This window comes from Mus caroli, unplaced genomic scaffold (assembly GCF_978045245.1).
Source record: "Mus caroli unplaced genomic scaffold, Mus_caroli_1 scaffold_16, whole genome shotgun sequence".
Taxonomy (NCBI): Eukaryota; Metazoa; Chordata; class Mammalia; order Rodentia; family Muridae; genus Mus; species Mus caroli.
In genome coordinates, this window is record NW_028227271.1 from 87,017,219 (window position 1) to 87,045,022 (window position 27,804).

Consider the following 27,804-nt stretch of genomic DNA (forward strand, 5'->3'; position numbering starts at 1 on the left):
CCTATATCTCTCTTTATCATCACTAATATGTTTAAGCTACCTGAGAAATGGGCATAGATGAGGAAGACATTATTTTCTATAGAAAATATTATAGTTTGAGAGACACAACAATACTCTGTACAAAGATGGTGGTAATCACAGAATTTCATTCTTACAGGAAAGACTAAAATCATGGTTTATTGCAATTTTTTTCAGGCCAACATATAAGGTTTTGAAACTGTTGCTAAACTTTAATTAAACTGCCACCGACTCTTAAAATATACTTTTAGAATAACCAGATACTATACTGACCAATGTTATGTTCCGAATAGGACACTAATAAGCTGAAAACAATTTAGCTACAAAATAATTCTGGGACAATGAGGGGTCAACATATTTGTGTCATTTGTAAAATAATATTCTACTGACCGAGTAATCAAGAGCATATTAAATCAGTACAATAATATAATATTAAAGTAGCATACCTTTTAACAAACATTTTTCTCATTTTGTATGATTACAATAAATCACATTGAAATTGACTCATAACTTCTAGAATAACTCACCTCCTTATATTTTAAATTGAATTTAAAGAAGATGACACTTTTGATATTCTTCCACAGTTAACGCTATGTTATACCACAAGTACCGATGAAAATAAACCATTCCACAGGACCAACCATATGTCATTAGTCTAAATGTTAAGTATTAGGCATGAGTTTTGTTTATATTATCTTGAACTTTCCAAATGAATATATATATATATATAATATATACATATATAATATATTATATATATATATTAGTGACAGAACTCAGATTTCATCTTTAGTAGCCTGATTATAAAATTTGCTTTAAAATCATGCAAGGATTAAATATGATTTTTTAAAAGTTTCTGAAAATAATACATTGTAGTGTATAGTGTATAGACATTTTAATACTTTTAGAAACTTTCTTTGCTTATTTTATTGGCCTCTTCAGTATACAAAAACAATAAGGTCTGAGTACTGCTATGTTTACATTAATTTTTTTCAGAGTTCTTAGCCTTTTTTAAATTTATTCTTTAATTAGGTATTTTCTTCATTTACATTTCAAATGCTATCCCAAAAGTCCCCCAGACCCCCGCCCCCACTCCCCTACCCACTCACTCCCACTTCTTGGCCCTGGCGTTCCCCTGTACTGAGGCATATAAAATTTGCATGACCAATGGGCCTCTCTTTCCACTGATGGCCAACTAGGCCATTTTCTGATACTAACCAGTACCCCCAGAGCTTGTGTCTCTAGCTGCATATGTATCAGAATACATTAATTTTAAAAATGGTTGTTTATTTTTACCACCACTGGACTAAATGAAATCCTTTGAATTTACTACCTTAAAATATAGGGATTAAGATCAGAATAATAATCTTTAAAAAACCTTAAGCTTTTTTTCTTCAAAATACCCTTTTTGTAGCATAAATGATGCCATTCCCCTACAGAAGTTAATTCCAATAATACCTTCTAACTAAAGATAAATTAAATAAATAAACGCATTAAGTTCTGGGCAGTTATAAGTACTAAATCATATTTATAGTTGAACTTGCATGATGTGTAGTCACATAAATAGTGTTATTTATATAATACATTATAATAACTTCAATAAGAATTAAAATTAAATTTTTACATATTCAATGAACAGGCTATATACAGCTATATTACTTAATAAAATATATATCTTTATAGAATTTTTAGTTATAAATATTTTAAATATGTATTATTTTCATTAGATATTAAAGTAATAAGCAAAACTTTGGAGAAACAAAAGATGATTTGAAATAAATTTTTTTCTTAATGCTAATAGAAACACAAAGAACCAGTTATTCTGTAGCATTTGTGTCTGGTGGTTGGTAGGAATACAGACGATAGTTGTACCCTCATTTTGACACTAAAAATGAGATACGATGAGGGGCCCAGATAGAATGAGGGAAGAGGCCTGAGTACCTAATTTGAATGTTTCATAGTGAGTTGATGTTGGCATATATTAGTTTGAAAATGTTCAAAGTGAATATTTCTTCCCAAAGAAGAATAAGCATACATTGTTAACTTTGGATTAAATTTCCAATAATAAATGAGAATAGTTAATTTTTGTGTATTTAACTGTGGCTTGCATGGACTGTTTTCACATTCGCACTATGACAGCTTCAACTTTCTTGTTGATGAGCAATTTAAGATTGATCACAGACCACTTCTTTGACATTCCAGAAACATAAAAGCATTTTCATCTCTCTTTTGTTTGGGAAGAACAGTGATAAATGACAATTTTCACTTCTTGGGCTAATATAAATAAAAACCAAGATTTATATTTACAGCTTTATCCCCCATGTAGAAATTTAATTCTTGCCAGTGAGAAGGAGGTCACCTGTAAAGGTTAAACGAAACTATTTCGAATCTAAGGAAATTTGTTTGAAGAGAAACATTCTGCTTCATTGAACTTCTACCCTCCCTCTCTGACCTCCATGCAGAAGTTTTCTTATGATTATCAGATAAAACAATTTCAGCGAATAGATAATTAAAAGGATGTTTTCTCAAACCTACCTTCTCTTCAAATGTGAGAGGGAGGATTTCACTCAGTTCTTACAAAGACATTTTAAAAAGATATTTATGCAGAATGAAGCATATACTTTCTGCTAATTGGAAAACTGAGTAAAGTTTAAGAGGACAAACATTCACTGCCTGGCTATACAGAGAGATTGTGAGTTTTATTGCAAGCATGTCTGTCTGCTTATCTTTCTGTCAGTCTGCCTTTCTGTTTGTGTCTCCTTTTCTCTCTGTTTGTGTCTCTATCTCTCTTGTTCTCTGTGTTCTTCTCTGTTGTCTTTATTTTCTCTATGAGATAGTTTAAAGGCAGTGTTTTCTGCATGTTTCTTCATGACCTTTGTCGACAGTTTTTATACACATTAACAATGCATTCTGACTATGCTTTTCTCAAATCCTCATCAGCCTCCTGCTTTTACCAATAACCCCCCTTCTCAATAGCAGTTTTTCCCCAGATTCACAAGCTCTGCCTTATTTTGTAACTCATTGGAGTTACAAGTGCATACACAACTGACATAAAACATGTCATTTTTTCCCCCATCTAAGAGATACTGGACTGTAAATCCATGCACTCTGTCCTCTTACACTACATGCCTTTTAGGGGACTTAGCAGTTATTTGTCACTCATTCTCAACACACTCTGAAACTTTAAATTTCTGCATTCATAATTCTTCACTGAGAAATGAGGCTTCATTAATTAAGCCAAGAGGAACATTTGTCTATAGTTATATAAACAAATCTTTGGAAGGCAGTTTGACATTAGAGTATTTTAGATAAGCAGTATTAAGTTCCTCTTGAAGGTCCATGATCTCCTCTGCTATTGCTTTTTAAGCAGAGTTCTATTATCAGTCATGAATTAACTCCTAGAAAAAAAAAGAAACCAAATATCTAAATCCATCATAAGGCAACTTATTAAATGCTAAAGGATTATACCTGAAACTCTGAGAAAAATATGTCCCTAATGTTGTTCCTCATACATTTGCCTGGCTTTAAAATTGCTATGACACTGAACATTTTCTACATGAACAGGATGAAGAAGGCTATAGTGTTGATGATGAATGCTTAATGAGATAATTTGAAGCACATGGTCTGACAGTTGGACCTGTCTCTATTGGGGTAGATCATTGTCTAAGGTTTGAGTTGGAAGTCCACATAATAATCTCTATAAAAGGCTTTAATTCCCAGTTTAATGTGACAAGCAAGTGAGAACATGTAAAATTCTCAGATGCTTGGAGATGATTTCCTTGGAAAGGATACAGAGGTTGTTCTGAATAAGGACATTGTAATGGGTCACTACATTGACCCATAGGCTACTCCCTAGGTCAAATTATGCCACTATTTCATGCTTGTATGCCACATTGTCATTATATTCTGAACCAGAAATTGTCATCCTTTTCTGATTGTCTACAACTTTGTGCTTTAAATCAAAATCATTCCTCAGAAAGCAGTATATCTGGTATTTTTTTTTGAAGTAATACAAGCCCGCTTTTATACAGGACAATATGGATTGTTTTGGATCAGCAACGATCTAAAAAGTAAAACACATTACACTCAGAAATTTAAAGCGGAATGTAAAGTAAAAGTGAATAGTCCTCACTTCTATAAAACCCACACGTCAGAATTTGAATCTCCTATTTTTAATTCTGTTGTTCAGGAAGTAGTTGATTTCATGATTTGCTTCTTCTAACCCTTGGTCTGTTCTGGCTATTATAAAGAGTATTTCATAACTAATATTTATAGCACATGAACGGAGATATGAAAAATATTGATTGTGGTTATACTAAATAATAATATTTAATGTGTTGGTAAATTATAGCATACAATGGCAGTCATCATATAGATTTAAACTAAAGCGAATAAAACAACAATATGTTGAGAACAGTTTGGCAGGGATCTCTTGGCTTTATACTTTCCATTCTATGTTATTTGGAAAATATTTTAAAATCAAACTGCTACCTGAACTAATGCTACAAACCTTCTATAGTGGTATCCTGTACTAAATATTGGTAATAGTCTTGCACATTCAATAATGTTCTGATGAATTAGAATCCACCTAATTGAGAGCAACAGATTCCACATAACTATAAAAATAAAATTCAGAGAATCAGAGAGTTTGACTATTTACAAAATTAATCATTAGGAAATTTAACAGAAAGTTTGCTGATCCTTACAGTGTCAATGAAGAATATCTCCTGCTCCTAGCAACAGCTTTATACCTGTTCAGTTTTATAATTGAAAGAAGATATTAAGTGGAATCTCCATTATAGAGCAAAGAAATCCAATTATCTTTTGAGTTTCTTCATTTGCATAGAAAATTCATATCTATTCCTGTTTCAAATTAATGCTATGATTGAAAGGCAAATGACTTTGTATTATTCATGTCATAAACATTTTATAGAGAAATATTTATATGATGTTATACCTTGCCATAGAATAAATAGTTCAAACAAATACATATTAAAGTGTATTTGTAGGTTTGGGGATTGACAACTTGATTAATGTACATCCATCACTGTGACTGGCAACTTAAAAGCCATGGCATAAGTTCACTAATTACTGTGATCTTTGTTATAAAATTAGAATTAGAGAAAAAACTGACAGCTTCTTCTATAGAATATCTCAAGTATGAGAGGGTCCTGATTAGCCTTTGATTTTGATGAGTGTTTACTTTTGTGTTACTAGTAAAGTGCTTATCCAATGGAATAAATCTTTTAAAAGGACATAAAAGTAAGTTTTAAGTTTAGAATATAATGTAATTCAAATGAAAAATAAAATGCAGCTCTGGCCGTAATTCAAGCAGATTTGTGGAAAAGTTTACAAAATAATACTATATATGATTAATATTCATTGTCTTTGAAATCTTTAAGGGGCATGAAAATAAATATATTCATTTGATGCAGAGTAGACAATACACTTTAGTTGCAAATTGTCATTTGGGTGCTGTAGCTAAGGAATTTCAGATTTCAGTTGACTATGCTGAACACTACATGGGTTTAGTGAGTCTGATGATGTAAAAAAAAATCTTAGGAGGAATGGCAGCAAAATAAATGATGTCTTTAGTGAAGAGAGTGACAGGAAGATTTTAATAGTGGACTAAAAATTGAATGATTGATATTAGATGTTTAGGAGAATAGGTGCTATAGGCATAAGCAAAGTGATCATTAAGTTCCAGGCTACAAAAAGGAAAGAATAAATTCTTCTGTGTTATATATAGCTAAATGTGGCTTTCACAGATAATCATGCACACAATACATTCTAAGGAGCTAGAGGAAGTATTTTGAAGGTTTTATAATAAAAATAATCAATGTTCTGTAGGTAGATATTTTTATCCTGCTTAATATGATATGGTATATATAAGCATAGAAATAGTATGTGAAATTCCAAATTTATGTCTCAATTATATGAGTCAATTAAAATTTTTTTAAATCCAATCTCCATGATCATGGCCTGAGAATGGTTAGAACAAAGACTGCTTGATAGTTTGAATCATAGGTTTTATGAACTGTGTTCTGTGGAAAATTCATTATAACAGCAAGTGAAGTTGTGGCAACACAAGCCAGAGAGAAGCAATAAACCATAGTCTGGACAAGAGATGCCAAATGGATTAATTCCCAAAAAAGGCATTCACCATAACAAAATATACTTAGTAAGCATCACTGACATGAACCCAAACAAATAAGGGCTCCTAATGGCAAAGTGTGGAGTGTTGTACCAGGAATGAGGAATCATGATGCAGGAAGATTGCAGGAAAGTTTTCCCTAAGCTGGTAACATTTACTCTGTAAATTCATTAAGAAGTTTAGGTGGGGCAGGAATGGGTGGGTGGTTGTGGGAGCACCCTCTTAGAGATGGGGGCAGGGGTTTGGGATGGGTGATTTTTGGAGAGAAAACCGGGAAGGGGGATAACATGTGATGTGAATAAATTAACCAATAAAAAATTTTAAAATATAATAGTTTTTAAATCTCAGTAAGTATTCATTAAATTAATAAATGCAAATAAAATAATGCAAACAAGCAAAAAAGAAAGAAGTATAGTATTGTAATCCTTTTGCCAGACAGAATTGTCCAAGAGAATTAAATAAGACAATTATAGCAAAGAGGAAAAAAGATACCTTAGACTGATAACCACATCACTTATTGAAGAAATTTGGGTTCCCTGGAACTGTATACTTAACTATTTTGAAGCATCCTGTTTTCCAATCTCAGACTGGACATGCCCAAGTCTGATTCCAAACAAGCATACAGAATTAATTTACTACTTATGGCTTATTTTCCCCTTTTTTTTTGGTTATTTTATTTATTTACATTTCACATGATATCCTCTTTCACAGTTTCTACTTCACAAGCCACTTATACCCTCTTACCTCCCCCATCTTGCTATGAGGGTGCTCCCCGACCCATGTACCCATTCCTGCCTCAGCTGCTTAGCATTCCCCTATCCTGAGTCTTCAAGCCTACACAGGACCAACAGGTTTCCCTCACAGTGATACCAGATAAGATAACCTGCTTCTACATATCCATCTGGAGCCATGAGTCCCACCATGTGTACTCTTTAGTTGGTGGTTTAGTCCCTGGGAGCTCTGGGCAGTCTGGTTGGTTGATATTGTTCTTCCTATGAGGTTGCAAACCCTTTCAGCTCCTACAGTCCTTGCCCTAACTTCTCCATTGGGGTCCCCGTGATCAGTCCAATGTTTGGCTTTGCATGTCCACATCTAACAGTATCACAGGCACTACTAGAATGCCGATGCTTTTTTGTTAAATGTTCATACTGTATATTTTCCTGATAAGTGTTTCATATTTATGCCTATATATATGGGCTACCATAATTATTTTTTCAGGGAAGCTTCTTTTTTCACATGTTTTTAACTAATTCAGAAAATCATAACTTCTCAGATTAAAGGAAACTATGATTGTTCAGCTGTAGATGAGTCATTAATATTAAATACAGAACCCATGGTTCAGGGAAAGTCATGAAAGCAGGGTAGAATTATGTAAAAGCAATGTGTGGTGAGAGGTCATAAAAAGGCTTACTTCTGGACATTGCAGAGTTGTATGCACATTAGATCAAACATCTAAGCAAGACCTGTAAAAGATCAAAAAAAAAAAAAAAAAAAGAAAAGAAAAGAAAAAAAGAAAAACAGCTGAGAAAAGAAAAAAAAAAGAAAAAAGAAAAAAGAAAGAAAAAAAGCTGAGAGAAAAAAAAAGTATAAGAGAAAGCCTCCCTAACATTTGTTTATTATACTCTCCAAGACTCAAAAGCACAGGAAAAAAAAAAAACTAAAAATAGAAAACATGGTTATAATAAATAAAAAGTTCAAGTCAGGCAGTGGTGGCACACACCTTTAATCCCAGCACTAGGGAGGTAGAGACAGGCAGATTTCTGAGTTCAAGGACAGCCTGATCTATAGAGTGTGTTCCAGGACAGCCAGGGCTATACAGAGAAATCCTAAAACAAAGAGAGAGAGAGAGAGAGAGAGAGAGAGAGAGAGAGAGAGAGAGTTCATCAACATCAAAAGAAAAGCCTGTTTGAAAAGGCAAATTTTGGGTCAGAGAAAAGCAATTTCAACTAAGAAAACTGTTCAGAATCTTATTATAATAGGTATAGAAAACTCAGCTCAATACTAAATAATAAATTAAAATGAGCCAGTATCTTAACAACCATTGCTGGAAGGATGAGAAACAGCAGCCAATGTCAAATTGCTCAGCCATGTTCATGGTCAGGGAACTGTAAAGTCAACCTTGGTACTGTCCTTTCACCCATTAATAAAACTGATTATTATAAGAATAGATGAATTGAAACATATTTTCAATAATTTACTCAAAAAATGTATGTTGTTGGGAATATATATTTGTATAAATATTTTGGAATTTAGAATTTTTTATAATTAGTAAATACTGATTTGACAATTTATATAAAAGTTAACACAGATATATCAAACAGATATCTGTACTTAAAAAATTGTTACAGGCAAATTCACACCAGCTAAGGTATAGTGTATACAGTATAATCTAGAAAATATTTATAAAATGCGGAGTCTACCCCAGTAACAGACTTGGTAGGTATCATACTAAGGGAAATAATATAGTATTCTCTCTCTCTCTCTCTCTCTCTCTCTCTTTCTCTCTCTCCATATATATAAAATCATATATGTATGTATGTATTCCAGAGATCAAAGCTTCATGTTATATCTCATAAATAAATACAATTATTTTTAAATTAACAATAAAATTTAAATATAATATCAAGGTAAAAATGTATATGTGACAGGAGGATTATGCAGCCCCATGCAAGTTTCATATGTATTAGTTCTCAATCTTTTAAGTTAACAAATAAATATTCTTACACCTTAAATTATGTACGTGACTGATTTAAAATTCTCCAATGTTGAAAAATATAACCTCTTCTTCAAATGGCTTATAAGTATAACCTCAATCAATAGTTTGGTTACAACTATATTTTATGATAGTTGAAAATATTTCTCCACTACTTTTCCATTAATGGTCTGACAAGCTACCACTTTGATTAAGCTGAGAATGTATCAAGGCCATGGCTGTGTGCATGTATCTAACTCAGAGTTCACAACTTGAGAAACAAGCACATAGAGAGTGGTGTAATGATTCAGTGCTAATTAATGCTTCTGGTGAAATTTTCTCCTGGAAATACTGTTATTCCATGAGAGAGCATTCAAATGTACTCACGAGAATACTGTTATTTTCATTGGCAATATCCTTGTTCAGCTGAAATTATATCAACATATTAATGTTTCCAATGGCCGAATTGAGAAAAATATATTCTTCAAATGAGAAAATCTTTCAATTGTTTATATACCATTCACGACTTTGCTGTTTGTAAAAAAATTAAAAATAAATAAAGGTTCTTCCATAGTTCCTAATACAAATTCTGGAGAATCAAATGAAAAGATAAAAATCCTCTTACAATCTGAAGTGAAAGAGTTCATTTAATGCTATAAGAAGTCAAAATATCACTTTTTGCAGATGATATGATAGTATATATAAGTGACCTTAAAAATTCCACCAGAGAACTCCTAAACCTAATAAACAGCTTCAGTGAAGTAGCTGGATATAAAATTAACAAGTCAATGGTCTTTCTCTACCCAGAGAATAAACAGGATGAGAAAGAAATTAGGGAAACAACACCCTTCACAATAGTCACAAATAATATAAAATACCTTGGTGTGACTTTAACTAAGCAAGTGAAAGATCTGTATGATAAGAACTTCAAGTCCCTGAAGAAAGAAATTAAAGAAGATCTCAGAAGATTAGAAGATCTCCCATGCTCAGGAATTGGCACGATCAATATAGTAGAAATGGTTATATTGCCAAAAGCAATCTACAGATTCAATGCAATCCCCATCAAAATTCCAACTCAATTCTTTAATGAATTAGAAAGGGCAATCTGAAAATTGACCTGGAATAACAAAAAACCTAGGATAGCAAAAACTCTTCTTAATGATAAAAGAACCTCTGGTGAAATCACCATACCTGACCTAAAGCTGTACTACAGAGCCATTGTGATCAAAACTGCATGGTACTGGTATAGTGACAGACAAGTAGAGCAATGGAATAGAATTGAAGACCCAGAAATGAACCCACACACCTATGGTCAATTGATCTTTCACAAGGGAGCTAAAACCATCTAGTGGAAAAAAAGACAGCATTTTCAACAAATGGTGCTGACACAACTGGCGGTTATCATGTTGAAGAATGCGAACTGATCCATTCCTATCTCCTTGTACTAAGGTCAAATCTAAGTAGATCAAGGAACTCCACATAAAACCAGAGACAGTGAAACTTATAGAGGAGAAAGTGGGGATAACCTCAAAGATATGGGCACAGCGGAAAAGTATTCTATCCTAAAACAAATCAGTGACTAATATCCAATACATATAAAGAACTCAAGAAGATGCACTCCAGAAAACCAAATAACCCCATTAAAATTGGAGCACAGAGCTAAACAAAGAATTCTCAAGTGAGGAATATTGAATAGCTGAGAAGCACCTGAAAAAAATGTTCAGCATCCTTAATCATCAGGGAAATGCAAATCAAAACAACCCTGAGATCCCACCTCACACCAGTCAGAATGGCTAAGATCAAAAAATTCAGGTGACAGCAGATGCTGACGAGGATGTGGAGAAAGAGGAACACTCCTCCTTTTTTGGTGGGATTGAAAACTTGTAAAACCACTCTGGAAATCAATCTGGCAGTTCCCCAGAAAATTAGACATAGTACTACTGGAGGATCCCACAATACCTCTCCTGGGCATATATCCAGAAGATTTTCCAACTGGTAAGAAGGACACATGCTCCACTATGTTCATAGCAGCCTTATTTATAATAGCCAGAAGCTGGAAAGAACCCAGACAGAGGAATGGATACAGAAAATGTGGTACATTTACACAATGCAGTACTACTCAGCTATTAAAAAGAATGAATTTATGAAATTCCTAGGCAAATGGTTGGACCTGGAGGGCATCATCCTGTGTGAGGTAAGCGAATCACAAAAGAACTCACATGATATGTACTCACTGATAAGTGGATATTAGTCCAGAAACTTAGAATACCCAAGAAACAAGATACAATTTGCAAAACACATGAAATTCAAGAAGAACAAAGACCAAAGTGTGGACACTTTGCATCTTCTTAGAATTGGGAACAAATCACCCATGTAAGGAGTTACAGATACAAAGTTTGGAGCTGAGACAAAAGGATGGACCATCTAGAGACTGCCATACCCGGGGATCCATCCCATAATCAGCCTCCAAACGCTGACACCATTGCATACACTAGCAAGATTTTGCTGTAAGGACCCAGATATAGCTGTCTCTTGTGAAACTATGCAGGGACCTAGCAAAAACAGAAGTGGATGCTCACAGTCAGCTATTGGATAGATCACAGGGCCCCCCAATGGAGGAGCTAGAGAAAGTACCCAAGGAGCTAAAGGGGCCTGCAACCCTATAGGTAGAACAACAATATGAACTAACCAGTACCCCCCGGAGCTCTTGTCTCTAGCTGCATATGTATCAAAAGATGGCCTAGTTGGCCATCAGTGGAAAGAGAGGCCCATTGGACTTGCAAACTTTATATGCGTCAGTACAGGGGGACGCCAGGGCCAAGAAGTGGGATTGGGAGGGTAGAGGAGTGTGAGGGGAGGGTATGGGGGACTTTTGGGATAGCATTTAAATGTAAATGAAGAAAATAGCTAATAAAAAAATTTAAAAAGAAGAATGTCCAGCTCTCATACCTCAATACAATATTACTACAAACACACAAATGTTAAAATGAATGCAATTGCTGCTTAATGACATTATTGTTATCAACTTAAATTTAACAATGCCCCAAAATACTATAATAAGAGAGTAATTGTCTAAGATTTAAAGTGATATAAATATATAAACAAAACATTTACATCCAATGAATACACACAACACGTATATATTTATTCACAGAAAAGAACAACAATGAACTTGATATCTCAAAAAGAGTGACTTAAAATTCAGGTATATATTCATTAATTATTTTCAATGCTTCACTGTTTCAAGGCTTTGCATATAATATTTTACTTCTATTTTGATAAGTCTGCATTGCAGCGTTATTTAAGTGTAGGACATTTTAGTATTTGCTTACATCATTAGCTTTACTTTGCAGATGTATTTTAAATTTCACATATATTACAATCCTTCTTGCAGAGTAATCAAGTCATTTAAATTTAAGAACTAGAATTTCTATTAAAATAGCAACTCTAATAAAAAAAAAAAAAACTGTACCAGTTCTGACCTAGCACATGTTGTAATCACACCAACAAAAATAGTTGATGGAATTTTCTCAGAATAATTGAGTTTATATTGAACAAATTAAACTTATGAATACCTATGAAGCTTGATTATTCCTCTCAGAGTTATCAAATATATGCCATGATACGGATGAAACTGAAAAGGAGAATTTGGCACTTCCATGTAAGCATTTTTCCTAACATAGTACATATTTTCAGAGCAAACTTTCTTATTGAAGTGGGTGAAGACAGTTATTACTGCAAATATTATGATTCAAATGTCAGCAGCTGACTCCACCTTGAAGTACGAAATGCCTTGGGATATCACAGAATTTCTGGATGAACAAATCACAGAATGGGCATAAAATTCTAAGGCAAATATGCTTTCATGGACCCACTTTAATATGGAATCTGGTTAAACAAAAGATTATTTTCAATGATATGCTCCTGTCATCTCAAAATTTAAAATACTAGAAAAACTTTGCTACCTTTGACACTAATAGTCTAGATTTTGGTATGAGAGGCATCAACTCTTCTATAGCCCATCAATCAATGCCAGTGTGTCTGTACAACAAATTTATATAGTAATGCATATCAGAACATGTATACATTATTGGCTGGTTTTCAGTTTGGCATACTATGGTACACATCATGAAAATATTTTCTTACTCTCAAGGTGGTATTGAGCATCAGAGAATATGAAGGAAGAAAATACATAGACAGACATGAACACAACTGAGTGGAATCACAGAAACACATAGATTACAAAATTTTGTCACTTCCTGATATCATCTGTTACAAATTAAATATCCTTAGTTCCCTCTAAACAATTTAGTCTGAAGATAAGAGAAATCTAAATATGAAAGTATTGTGGGTGCAAAATACATCACCTCTTGAAAATAAATGGGCAGTCAAATATCCTGAGCCAAATAGGAGAACTGCAGTCCAGAAGCATGAATTTGCATTGCCTCATTAACTTGTTTCAATCTGGAATCAGTGTCATGAAGGCAAAAGTTACAGAAAAAAAAAAAAGTAAATTATAGAATGTATGCCACAGATTGATGGAGTTTGCAGCTAGGTGTATAACAGCATAGCCAGTAAAGTTTACTACAGAATTCATTTGCTATGTGATGATGTTTTGAGGGTTTTGATTGATGGGAGCTCGTCGTCTGCTAAGAATGCATTACAGTGTTTGACATAAGCAAAAAATGACTTTTAGATTATACACAGAGAGGGACAATAAGTGAAAATTAAGAAGAAAAAAGATCACATCATTTTACTTTTTCCTGTTCATGCCTCCAATCCCATTCAAGCAACAGTGGGTGTGCGTAAAATTGTTGGAGGAAAGTAAGTGGAGGGTAAGATTACTTAATTATATATTAATTTAAAATGTTAGGATTATTTTTGTATAATATGAAGTGTGAAAGGAAAAGTTTTGGGAATCGTATCATATTTGGGAAGCTAGAGAGGAAATAGCAGGTGGATATGTTCGAGTTATATATATTAGGCTATTTATATTACATTATGTTAACAGCAATAGCAAAACATTATTAATACAAACTGGAAAATAAGAGTAGAGAAAGCCTGTTATAATTTGACTCTGTATATTTAGTGTTCTAACTCTCCACACTCAACTATGTTTTTTGTTTGTTTGTTTGTCTGTTTCAGAAATAATGTATTCTTTACTGATCTATAACTTCTATATAGAATACAGATTCCATCTTTTTATGTTTACATAATGAACAAGTACTGTGAGTTCCATCTAGTAGGCAATATTTCATAACCATGCATTGAATAAATTATAAAAACAAATGAAATTCAAAGAGGGATAAATGGTACTCAAAGAGGGATACTACTTCTAAACAGATTTATGCCTTTCCTCGATCAATATCACCCCTGTATTAATTTGGTGACACTTTTGGTTTGTAATGGTGTCCTTTATATAGAGGATATTTTGGTCATTTTATTTAATTTTGTGCTGCCAACAACAGCCCAGTGTCTAATACATTTCAGAAGCTCAGTTGGTATTTGTTGAGGCAGTGAAGCAAAGGAGATAAGCTTCAAGAACCAGGGAAATAGATGCAGGTAAAAAGGACAGCACTTTATAGTGGTGACCAGCACACTCAACTATGTTAAAGCATTAGGGATGTGCATATTCTTTAACATGGTGTGACTGTTTTTCCCCCTTTGTAGAAATACCATTTCAGAGTGGCAGGGTATTGCACCTGATATAGCTTGCTACAGCTGAGTGTGATCAGTACACCGTAAATACTTCACAGAGGGAAAGCACAATCATTACCAAATCGAAGCCATGAGAAAATAGACAAAGATTTCTGTTATTTTCTGAAAGTTTTGTTTAAATGTACTGGCTCTGATACTTTTCTGTACCCAATTCACTCTGCATTTAGTAGGGCCACAAACTAATATTTAAGAGGAAAACACTGTATTTATTGCCAACTGTTTTTCTTTCTTTCTTTCTTTTTACTTTTCTTGAGTTTAAGTGAACTACTGAGCCCAAAAGTACACTTAGAAGGCATACCTACTATTTTCATGCCATGTGAGGCCCCTCATGCTTAACGGAAGGAGGACTGCAGTGTATGTTTTTTCTATTAGAAGGAGGAGCTCATGGATTTCTGTGAGTAGTAGACTTCAGGGTAAGTTACAATTTAGAATTTCCTACTGAGTTAATAGCAGGCAGCTAAAGTTCAGAAGAGTAACAATAATTACTTCTCCCAAGAACAGAGAATTGTCTGGATAGCATGTACATGAGAATTAGTCATAAGCATCCTTTCTTTGTATTTCTAAAGACATGCAATTTAATGTTTCTTCTCCTAAAATAACCAAATGCCATGCCACAGTCAGACAGTTTCAATTTTTTTAAGTTGTTTGTCTCTTTTATATGTCCTTTTTTTTTTCTTGAGGAAATTCACTAAAATCATACAATTATACTTTCTGTTCATTAAGTCTCAGCATTTCAGCAGATAATGGTTTTGTTCCCAATTGAACTTCACTGAGATGAAAAGAATCACAGTTGGATGGTTCAGAGATTATGTGATAAATGATTCAAATTATTAAACAGTAGGGACACTTCCTTATTTGGTTAAGGATATATTGACAAATATCACATACATTCCAAGCAGGCCCTAACTGATGTTTTGTGCTTAATATATATTAATTTTCTTGACTGTTTTATAATGCTTCCTCCCTATGTTCCTTTGTCAAGATACTCTGTTGTTTGGTGTTGGATCTTATTCAATGTAAATACCTCTGTGTTTCTAACACTTGATCTCATCACTTTTTATTTCTACCAATTCTTTATTAAACTACAAAAATATGTTTTCTTCTTGGCTTTTACTTCATTAAATTATAGGTGACAATATAATATGCCTCAAATGCACTACCTATTCTATATCCTAAGACTATTTTTCTGCCGTTATTCACTGCTTAGGCATTATCACAGAATATGGAAATAGAAAGTAAAGGAACACTCAGAACAGAGAATTAACAAATATGATCCATAGACTACTGAAAATATACAGCAATCATTCTAGGTTTTACATGAAGCCTATCCTCTTCCTATGAGACATTAATTTATGAATGATGACACTAGAACCAAATTTCTTGATGGATTTACATGCATTTTCTAAGATGCCCTTTGTTTTCTGAACCTGAGGATGCTGTAGGTAGTTTCTTCTAGATAATAGATTATGATATTGTTTCTTAATATTACTTACAAAACAACAAATTAAAGAAGAAGAAGGAGAAGGAGAAAGGAAGGATAAGAAGGAGGAGGAGGAGAAGAAAGATAATAATAAGAATAAGAATAAGAAGAAGAAGAAGAAGAAGAAGAAGAAGAAGTAGAAGAAGAAGAAGCATGTAAAGTTTTCTTTGTTTTTCATGATTACAAACTACCCAGACTACCTTTCATGTTTAACCTAAAAATATTTTTTATCAAGGTTGTGAGGCTAACATATAGAAAAGAATTGTCAGTTGCTATTATTATTCATATCTCTACATTAACCAGCTTCATTTACTTGATTCATGTGACATCCTTCAAAATATAGGCAAAATACACCAAGATGCTATAAGAAGGGGACAAGACAGTTTAAAGTAGAGCACAATATCATTGTAAAGGCAAGTGTTAACAATGGTAAAAGTGGCTAGTATACATGATATTTTAGAGAGGTTTTAAACTATTTCTAAATTTCCTAGAATGTTCAGTTTCTGTTTAGCATTTTTTTTTCTGAATGATCATTTATAAATCATTGGGGAGGCAGTGATATATCTTCAAACAAACAAACAAACAAACAAACAAACAAATGAAGTCAGTCCTTACCTGAGTCTATCTCCTGATGTGCATCCCTTTTCACTCTTTTTCTTTGTTCCCAGAATTTTAAGTTTCAGAGCAAACATTGTTATCTTTGATCAATTTGGAATTGATTTATCTATGAGAGAGAAAGATAATATTTCCTTCCTCAACCTGAAGATTTCCAGATTTCCATACTCTATGTGTTTTAAAGATGTTGGGTTTTTTTTTCCCTCCAATATATGGCATCAAGGTCAACAATCAGGTGGCTGTATGGATATAGGTTTACACCTGTGCAGTCAATCCTATCCCATTGATGAATGGGTCTCTTTTAAGTAAGTGCTAGTGTTCTCACAATTATGAATCGGTAATATAAATTTTAGTCTACTATTGTCATAATCCTGGCAGAGCTTTTATTGTTCAGAATTGCTCACCTACTCTGTGAGCTTTGTGATATAGATTTATTCTATGTGATGAATTACAATGTTGTTTTGAGTTGTTCAATTTCTGTTGGTAGAATGTCCATTGACATTCTATTAATTCTACCAATTCATATGCACCAAAGGACTTACTGTCTTCTAGTGTATTATTCAATTATTTTCTCCAGTTTTAAAGGTTTTATTGTGTAGGTGTTACATTTTCTTGGCTGGGATTATTAAACATTTATATATGGTGATAATAATTGCAAGCCAACAGCCCTTGAACATTATTTACATACATACTTTTCATGTTTCATTGAATGAACCACTCTGCATCTTCTACATTCTCTATTGTTTCCCTCCCCATCCCATCCTACTTGCTTACTTTCATTTTCTTTCTTTCTTGACATCTCCCTTTCTCTTTTGCTTTTATTCACTCTTTCTCTGTCTCTGCCATCCATTCACTCTCTCTCTCTCCAACTATGTACCATTAAAGCTACTAGAGGTTCATAGTTTTAAAGGAATATTTAATTAAACATTGTCTTCTATATTTTTTTTTCTTGTCTTCTTGTTTCTCTTTAGGATGTTATAATTAAATAATGAAACCTGTGGGACTTAAGAACAACAGAGGATTATTTCTCTTGACAGAGGAGACTGGGAATTTGAAAGCATTATACAAAGAACATGACATGGCTAGTGTCTTTGGTAGCCTCTTGTAGGTTTCAGACAGATATAATCCTTTCAAACAGCAGAGAATATTCAGGATCACTCTCTGAACATTTATGGATACATTAATATTGGTACATATGCGTTGCCAGTAACCAACAGCTCTCTAATTAGACTTAATGTACATTCAACAAAAGCGAAATCATTCTTGGTACTGAAAACCCTGCTGACCACAAGGTTTTAGTTGAGTCACAGATCTAGATGACAAACATAGAGCAACCATTTTTGCTAAATCAGCATAATCCCTAACTATAGTCTAAAAACATCTCCAAATACTCAAAGGTAAGCATAGCAATCTTAGAATTTAAAAAATTCAAAATTACTAACGTGTGTTCCTTTTAGGTTGTTTTTCTGTAACCCAGATTTTTGAAGACATCATAATTATCTTCCTAAGCTCTTAACTATATATGGATAGATGCCCAGAAAAAAAATTAGGTCCAAAAATATTGCATGTTTATTTTCAAATTATTTTAATTTCAAATTAATATTTCATATAAAATGCATTTTAGGAGTATAAACTATATTTATATAAAATATTTTATTTTAAATTTTAAAATACATGTAGTCTTTGTGACATATATGTGTTTGTATGAGTTATATAACTACATCTGTGTGTATACAAATGCATATATTTCTGTATCATAATATGTCTAATAATAATTTGGCATAAAATTAGTTTAAAACAATAACACTTATATTTCATTTCTAGAAACATGTTTCATAATGATTTTTTGCAAACAAAGTGTAACTTTTATCAGTCATATGAATATCTGTTTGTCTTTTAAAATTCCTAGAGACCACCATGTTTTGAAAAGTTCATAACCCTTCCTTTTTTCTTAGCTAAAATTACTATTAATTTTCCTATGTAGCATCTCTCAGACAGCGACTCTTTCTTTAATTCATTGCTTTGAGAACTCAGACAATTGTATTAATTTCATCTGGATAATTCCAATGGTAAATGTATTTCAAAACAATATTGTAATTAAAATTATAAAATTACTTTCATCCAGCAAGTGAAAATTTCTCAGAATCTACTGATCTACTGATCTCTCAATATCTTATGACAACATTATTTATATATGTATTTATTTGGGCAAAAATGAATCTACTAGCTAAATCTCTCAGTAATCATGCACAGGATTCAAACCTAGCTACAGACAAATATTTGAATATCTCATTTTAATTGTTAACACCTAAAGGGCTATTGATAAAATGTCAGTGCTAGGAAGACCAACTGCATACATCATGAATAATTTTGACATTTTGGAAAATAGGAGAAAATTATGATGTCTACTAATTACCAATGAATGAATTATTGTATAAAATAAACTAATTATTTAAATTATTTGAATAATTATTGTATAACAAAATTAATTTATAAGTAAATGCTGATATGGAAGAAATTCTTACATGTAAAGTGTTTCTTGTAATAATATGCAATTATCCCATGTTTTCAAAGAAGAAGTAGGTCATTAGACTAATTCTCAATCTAGTAAGTACTAATTTTTTCTAAATTGTCCCACCATCTATTTGCATTTGTTCAAATACTTGAAAGCAGAGTTGTTCAATAATCAACTTAAAAAAAAATCAAATTCTGAGTATTGGGGAAAATACATATTTTATGTATTTTGGTTCATGATACATAATTTGCATCAGGTTTATGTGGCTAAATCAAAATGTTTTTCATACTTCAACATCATATTAACATTAAATTATAAAATTACTTTCATGGAGCAAGTGAAATTTTCCTATTCCCAACAAATCTTAATCTCAACATCTCATGCAAACACTATTTATATGTATATTTATATATGGGCAAATTATATATGTATATACATATCTGTATCTCAAAACAATTATTAAAGGAAGAGTCACCATCGGAGAGCTGCTACATAAGAAAATTAATTGTATTTTTATCTAAGAGAATGAATATATTATTAGATTGTATTATAATTAAAATATATTAGCATTATATTATTTATATACACAATAATATTTTCACCAATACCTTTTATAAATTGCATCTTTATTTACATGGTAATATATACAATTTTGCAATCAACCTAATTTTGGGAAATCCAAGTCAATTAAAATTGTCTTGTTTCTATGAAACCGATCTAAATAATATAGTAATATTTTAAAACTACAATCAACTTATACATTTCAAAGCCAAATGAAAGTAAACAAATTTAGGATATCTTAAATGTAAAAATACTAGAAACATATGAGCGTAGGAAATAATTTAATTATACTTCAAAGTAAGCCATAGGACATTGTAGATCACCTGCAAAATTTCCCATTTTGCATATGCAATTGTAAGCTTTCTGAGTCATTAAATGTAACTTTCAAAACTTAACCTTAAAAGTTGTTTTTCCACTTTGATTAAAGTTTTTTTAAATGTATAAAAGGAATGTGTTAATTCTGGAATGCTTCCGTTTTCTTTGAGGGAGGAATGCTGTTTCTTCGATATTTTTCTCTTCGTGAAAGACTACAGACTCATTCACATTTATAAAATCTTGGTGTATCTTTATCATAAAAATAGCTTGACAGTTTTATTTCATTTACTAATGATCCAATGTTTTGTTAGTGGTTTTCCTTAACCCACAAAAATGGAAAATATTACAGGTGAAATGCGGTCAGTTTGTTTTAGTTTAAAACACTTATTCTCAAGCTGGACTAATAAATGATTCAAAGGGATTGAAAAAGACTATTTAGACCCATTCCACATGTATTACAATATTAGACTGGAGAATAGCAAGGTCACTCAGAAGTATTAAGAGCTTTATAGCATCTTCTGGTACGTTGCCAGATTAGGGGCTTAAATTATGACAAAGCAAATTGCAAGTGGTCTTCATTCTTTGCTTCACCAAGTATGTGCGTAGTATCTTTAATTCTCAGAAGATTTTAAAACTCTTGATATTATTATATAAACATTAAATAGATGCAGGTATTAAGAAAACTTGATCATCATTCTAAGCCTTTTATCAGATAATTTACCAAGCATGATTAAATGTAATTTAAGATTCGAACACTCATTCTCCTCAGTTTCTATGGTCTGAAAGCTGGAAGAGACTCCATGGTCCTTAACATGCAGTTTAGGACAACCATCATCATGCATTTATGCTCATATCAATATAAATATTTAAACATTTCTAAAGTTAGACAATCTATTCTTCCATTAGAAATTAATAGAACACTAAATTATAATTATTTTAGCATAAAATTCAAACACCAAAAACGTAATGAATCACTAATCTAAGTTCCAACAGAAATTTTATCTATCTGATTCTCTTCTATTTTTCTATCTGACAAAAATTAATTTCCTTTGGAATATATCATATCGTATCAGTTTTTCTTAAAGAAAAATCATTCTTCATATAATACTTAAACGATTTATAATGATTAACACCAACAATTAGTTCTAAACATTTTTTGTGAATTCAAATAGTATAGTGTTGAACTTTAATCATTTTGAAATAAAATCATTTTGAATTAAAAAAAATCTCTGAAAACAAGTCATTCTAAATAACTACCAGTATTCATTTTTGTAAATATTTGGGAGAATATAAAAGTTGAGTGTTATAGAGCTTTAAGTTTTGGGTAACTTATCATGTTTTAACTATCTCCTGAAAATATGATAAATATTTTTCAAATGTTTACTCTAAAACAAATAACAGCCTAAAAATGAAATAAAATCTATGGTGCATATTAATAGCAATTTTTAAAACCTATACAATATAGGTCAATATAATTCTTCATTACAAAAAAAAAATAAAATAAAACCTAAGCATGACATTAGTTATTTGGTGTGATCTGTACTTCTGTCTTCAATTGTGCATGGTAGAAACATGCCTCCCCAATGGAAAAAAATGTACTATTGAACCATGGGAGAAAATAAGAGAGTTTTCAATCAGAATATTAGGAATGTTTTTAATTAATTTTAATGACCTGCATTAATAATTTTGTTATCAGTGGGAAAATTTTGTTCAGTTCTTAAATTCACTCTACTTCTGGTTGCATCTTTTATTATTCTGTGTTTTTTTTTTTTTTAATTTTTGCCTCATAAAAGAATTTGGTCTAGCTCTTTTAGACTGTAATTTTGATTATTAAAAATGCATATTAATAAAAGGAGACTAAAAATTGCTAAATTAGATACTTTTAAACATAATAAGGAATAGAAATGAAAATCTTGTCCAGCTGTCAGTGAATTATAATTTGTAGTGGTCTTGTGTTTGCTCAGATCTCACTTAAAAGAGACTAAATAGGCATCTTGACGACATGTGGTTTTGGTCGGTGTGATATAATTTTCAGGTCCTTTGATTAATGAGTACATCCTCAGCTCTCAGGTGTTACCTATTTGTTCAGAAGCCACAGAATCCCTCTGACTTAACTGGCTTAAACACACTTTTTGACTTATTTAATTAGCTTCTCCGGAGCTGCTAATAACCATACAGCCTGGACTGTGAACCATGTAATTATCTTGACATTAATTCTCTCCCTGGGATATCTTATTCTTGAGGTCATCATTTCTCCACTTCAATTTCTGGCTAGTAATTTTTACAACAGTAATAAAACCAGTAGTGAAAGCTGTTTATGAAAATCATACCTTAAGATTTTTCCAAGATAAACTGGTTTAGATTTTATTCTCATGCCAATAGCAACTATATGCTCTATATTATTGATTAATTACAGAAAAGTGAGGCAAAAAGTCTAACCATCTTAAGTTTAATCAATGACATTCTGAACATATTTATGAATAGTAATCCTTTACACATATTTGTTCATTTGCCATTTTGTTTTGATGATATATATTGGCTCGCTTTGTGTTACCGACAAGTAAAAATTGACAGTAATTAAATTGAAAATTTATATATATGTATACATATATATGTGTATATATATATATATGTATATATATATATCACAAGTGATTACGTGTAACTTTACTGAAAGTTTTTCTTGTTACTTTCTATTTCGCTGCAAGTTCTTGTTCATGCACTGATACATCCTAGAAATTCTTCACCCTTCTGTAAGCCTCCAGTCTGATTTTTTTCTATCTTCATTGTTTTCTTGACTCAGCCTGTCATTCTCTAAACAGATGATATACTTTCAATAATTATAATCCTCTTAAACTCCTTCCATCTCTTAGATTCTTCTCCCTCTCTTTCTCTCCCTCTTCTCCATATCTCTCCATTATTCTCCTTTAGTAAAAATTTTGCCATCCATGTCTGTATTTGTTAAACTCTGGCTGAGCCTCTCAGGAGACAGCTGTATCAGGCTGCTGTCAACAAGCACTTTTTTTTTTTTTTTTTTTTTTTGGTTTTTCGAGTCAGAGTTTCTCTGTGTAGCCTTGGCTGTCCTGGAACTCACTTTGTAGACCAGGCTGGCCTCGAACTCAGAAATCTGCCTGCCTCTGCCTCCCGAGTGCTGGGATTAAACGTATGGGCCACCATGTTCAGCCAACAAGCACTTCTTGGCATTAGCAATGGTGTCTGTGTTTGGCGTCTGTATATAGGATGAATCCCCAGGTGGGGCAGTCTCTGGATGGCCTTTCCTTCAGTCTCTGTTTCACACTTTGTCTTCATAATTCCTTTAGACAGGAGCACTTCTGGGTCAAAAATTTGGAGATGAGTGGGTGGCTCCATCCCCCAACCGGGGGGCATTGCCTAACTTCTGGATATGGTCTCTACAGCTTCTCCCTCCCCTTTGTTGGCATTTCAGCTAATCTCATCCCCATTGTGTCCTGGGAGTCTCTTGCTTTCTGGCATCTTGGACCTGCTGGTGGCTACCCTCAGTTCCCTATCCCCCATTGCCACACACTGCTGTTCAAATTCCTGACCCTCTGTATTGGATTGAGCATGGGATCCCAACAGAGGAGTTAGAAAATGGACTGAAAGAGCTGAAGGTGTTTGCAGTAAGAACAACAATATCAACCAACCAAACTTCCCAGAGCTATCAGGGATTAAACCACCAACCAAAGAGTACATATGGAGGGACCCATGGCTTCCAGCTGCATAGGTAGCAGAGGGTGGCCTTGTTGGTCATCAATGGGAGGAGAGGCCCTTGGTCCTGTGAAGGCTAGATACCCCAGTGTAAGGGAATGCCAGGGCGGTGAAGTGGAAGTAGGTGGGTGAGTGGGAAGCACCATCACAGAAGCAAAATACAAGATAGGCATTTCCTGTGGGGAAACTGGGAAAGGGGAATAACATGTAAAATGTAAAAGAATAAAATGTTTAATAAAAAAAAAAGAAAAATTTTGTCTATTCCTTTTCTTAACTCCAACAGGGTAACTTTTGATATTTATGAGAAACATACCTTAAATTCAAAACCTGCTTTCTTTCGCAATTCTGATAATGCTTTTCACTTCTAATAGAATAATGATGGATTTCCAAACAACTGTAAGTCAATACTTCTCTTTGTGAGGTTCACGTTTCTCTATTAGTATATATTTCTACCGAAAATTTCTTAATGAATACAGTAAAAAAATATGACAATTATTTAAAATAAGTGAGAAAAATCATCATTATTTTCTCTTAATAAAAGAATCAATGAGCTGTTTGAGAAGACACAATAATACAAGTGATGTAATCTTCATTGTTTATGCCAAACACTGAAGTAATTATACATTGATTTTTATGAAATAATATGTTCGTGTATCCCATAAAAATGATGAAATCCATGTTCTATTTTTCAACAATCCTTATGGAACAGAGTTAAAAGGTTAAGTAATTAAAATATTTTATAGCATTTTAAAAACTTGAAATGACAATATTGAAAACGAAATAAACCAAATAAAGCAAGGAAGATCAAGACCTTTAGTTGGATGAGTCATTTATTTGCTTCGGGTTTCATTTGTGGATGTTTAATGAGAAAACCATAAACTAATGAAGAAGGAATATTATTTCAAAGCTAAGTATTTCCTGTTTCTAATGTCAATTAACATAAAGACTCCTTGACATAATTTTATAAAAGTAATAGATTCAGTGTACATCAACCTGAACTTAAATCTGAGGAGAACATCTTACTGTCATGGATAACATGAATAATAACAATAACACAAACAGTTTATATCAGCCCATTTATATCTATATATACCCAAAGTTTAGATTCACTTTTTTTAATTTAGAGATATCTTCTGAAGATTATCATCTTTCTGTACTTAATTTGCAAAATGTTGGTTCTGAATATATTCATCTCCATTACTGAAGAATGTCATGATATGAAAGTGAGGATATTGATGATTTTGCATTACACTACCAAAATCAATGAGTTAATGCATGGGTGGGACCGGAAATCACACTTTACATAATAAAGTCGATGTATATAATAATGTACCGAACTTTACTTAGTCCACTCATTAAAACTTGAACTATATAATGATAAAATTATTCTTTACCTAGCTTTCAGATCCAGCTAAGTGGTACTTCCACAATTGAAATGAAGAAATTATGCATGGGCCATTTGACTAATATTACATCATTTAACGAAGAGACTGCTAGTGAAAATCTTTTCAGTGAGGAAAGACCTGTAGTGATCATAATTATAGGGTGTTTTTTTTATGTCTGCTGCATGCTTATCAGGTTGAAAAACAAACCTTTAAAATTAAAGGTCACTTTTATTATCAGTGTCAGCATTTGTGATTCATTCAACCAGAATAATACCTGACCCACCTAAAATGACAAGTATAGAATAATATATAACAGATTTTACAGTAGAGCAAATATTGTTTTTTACCAAACTGTAAAAAGATATTAATAGTTTTGATTTTTCATATATTCAGTTTATATTTTATTAGTAAACATGATAAAATACCCAAGAAAATATTCAATTGGCATCTTAACATTTGTAGCATTATATCTTCTTCATTTGTGATTTATTTCTCAGTGTGTTCCATAAATGAGTCCTACTATAAATGTATGCCAAGTCTTGAAGTCCTTCCAAGAATATTTTTTTTTTCTAAATACAGCTTGGAAATCTCTTCATTAATGTTACCAGTTGCTAAGCAACATCCCCTCTTTCCTGGTTGTCATGGTGACCCTTGAATCCAAGAGGACACATAGCCATTTATTTAGACCAGTAGTTTTTTTCTTTAAAATATATCCTGCTTTTCTCATCCATCATCCTATAGAATATAAAAACTTGGGATCAGCATCTAGGTAGATATAAAGAAATGTCATAAAATAGTAATTTTGTTTTTGGTTTGAAAAGTAATAATTCCTTGGTAGACTATATCATAGATACCCCTCCTAAATACTATATGGAAGACAGACTGAAAATATTATATGAAGTGAAAAATATGAAATAAATAGTAAATTATCCAACAAAAATCACATTGTTTTTCTTCATACTGGATTTACCTTTTCATAAATACTGTGCTCTTCAGTGGATATAAATCTCATCCTAAAAAAATATTTTAAAAGATAGTTACAAATAAGTAAGTAGAAATGTGGTTTTATTAAATCACATGAATCTTACGTGATGAATCTTATGATAAATAAACAAGTTGGTACTAGGATCATCCCAAATAAAAATTTGAACTCATATATATATTTTTTTCCCAATGCAAAGTTAATACTATGTAAACTACTAGATGTAAAAAGATCAGAATACTTGTGAAAACATAGTTTTATTGAGAATAAACATTTCAACCATTTTTGTTATATATATGATTGTCATTTTGAACAAATTGTTTAGTGTGTAATAACTAAAGATATAAAGTAAATTTGTATTTATAATATGTTATTTAATAAATATTCACAATAAATACATTCATATTTTTGCTAGCTAGCATATCTACACACTTCTATGTACTAGTTTTACCTTATGATACATTATTTTTTACTTCAGAATTCCATCTAAAAGTCATTAGTGATAGAGAAACTTTCATAAGAATTTCATGTCTCTCTAAATAGTCTTGTATAATCATGATTAATGGCATCTTTCCTGAGACCACATTCTTGCTACCCTTTATTCTTCATCCCCCAAAGAAATAGAAGCAGTCATTAATAGTCTCCCAACCAAAAAAAGCCCAGGACCAGATGGGTTTAGTGCAGAGTTCTATCAGACCTTCAAAGAAGATCTAATCCCAGTTCTTCACAAACTATTCCACAAAATAGAAACAGAAGGTACTCTACCCAACTTATTCTATGAAGCCACAATTACTCTGATACCTAAACCACAAAAGGACCCAACAAAGATAGAAAACTTCAGACCAATATCCCTTATGAATATTGATGCAAAAATCCTCAATAAAGTTCTTGCTAACCGAATCCAAGAACACATCAAAACAATCATCCATCCTGAACAAGTAGGTTTCATCCCAGGGATGCAGGGATGGTTCAATATATGGAAATCCATCAACGTAATCCAGTATATAAACAAACTCAAAGACAAAAACCACATGGTCATCTCGTTAGATGCAGAAAAAGCATTTGACAAGATCCAACACCCATTCATGATAAAAGTCTTGGAAAGATCAGGAATTCAAGGCCCATACCTAAACATGATAAAAGCAATCTACAGCAAACCAGTAGCCAACATCAAAGTAAATGGTGAGAAGCTTGAAGCAATCCCTCTAAAATCAGGGACTAGACAAGGCTGTCCACTTTCTCCATACCTATTCAACATTGTACTTGAAGTCCTAGCCAGAGCAATTCAACAACAAAAGGAGATCAAAGGGATACAAATTGGAAAAGATGAAGTCAAAATATCACTTTTTGCAGATGATATGATAGTATATATAAGTGACCCTAAAAATTCCACCAGTGAACTCCTAAGCCTGATAAACAGCTTCGGTGAAGTAGCTGGATATAAAATTAACTCAAACAAATCAATGGCCTTTCTCTACACAAAGAATGAACAGGCTGAGAAAGAAATTAGGGAAACAACACCCTTCTCAATAGTCACAAATAATATAAAATATCTTGGCGTGACTCTAACTAAGGAAGTGAAAGATCTGTATAATAAAAACTTCAAGTCTCTGAAGAAAGAAATTATAGAAGATCTCAGAAGA